The sequence below is a fragment of the Cyprinodon variegatus genome, unplaced genomic scaffold (assembly GCF_000732505.1).
Source record: "Cyprinodon variegatus isolate N-32 unplaced genomic scaffold, C_variegatus-1.0 Scaffold85, whole genome shotgun sequence".
Taxonomy (NCBI): domain Eukaryota; kingdom Metazoa; phylum Chordata; class Actinopteri; order Cyprinodontiformes; family Cyprinodontidae; genus Cyprinodon; species Cyprinodon variegatus.
In genome coordinates, this window is record NW_015150538.1 from 330,522 (window position 1) to 330,846 (window position 325).

Here is a 325-nt window from a genome sequence, read left to right on the forward strand (position 1 = left end):
ACTAATAACTATGTTTCAAATTTGAAATAAGTCAATAAAAGCTGTAATATCGTTATGCATTTGATTTGAGAAACAACCGCAAATAATAGAAGTAGAAAAGTTGCACTCCACCTATTCCTGTTAAAACCTCATTCACTGAGAAGTCTTAATACCCCTGCGTTATAGATTCTGAAAGGCTTTGCATCAAAAATACTGTACAAAATCAGTGCAATGAGTGCAATTCAATACCTCGGCTCAAGTCGTCCCTGCCCCCTCCACAGACGGTCAGCTGCACCTCTCCCAAATTGTAGCTGACCGCAGACAGTGCTGCAGACTGGAGGCCGGC

The 325-nt window shown here is 41.8% G+C and overlaps 1 protein-coding gene across 3 annotated transcripts in view; it reads left to right on the top strand.

Moving 5' to 3' along the window:
- The window catches only part of rtkn (rhotekin), an 87,043-nt gene that overhangs the window by 40,974 nt on the left and 45,744 nt on the right, over positions 1–325 (top strand). The window lies entirely within an intron of this gene.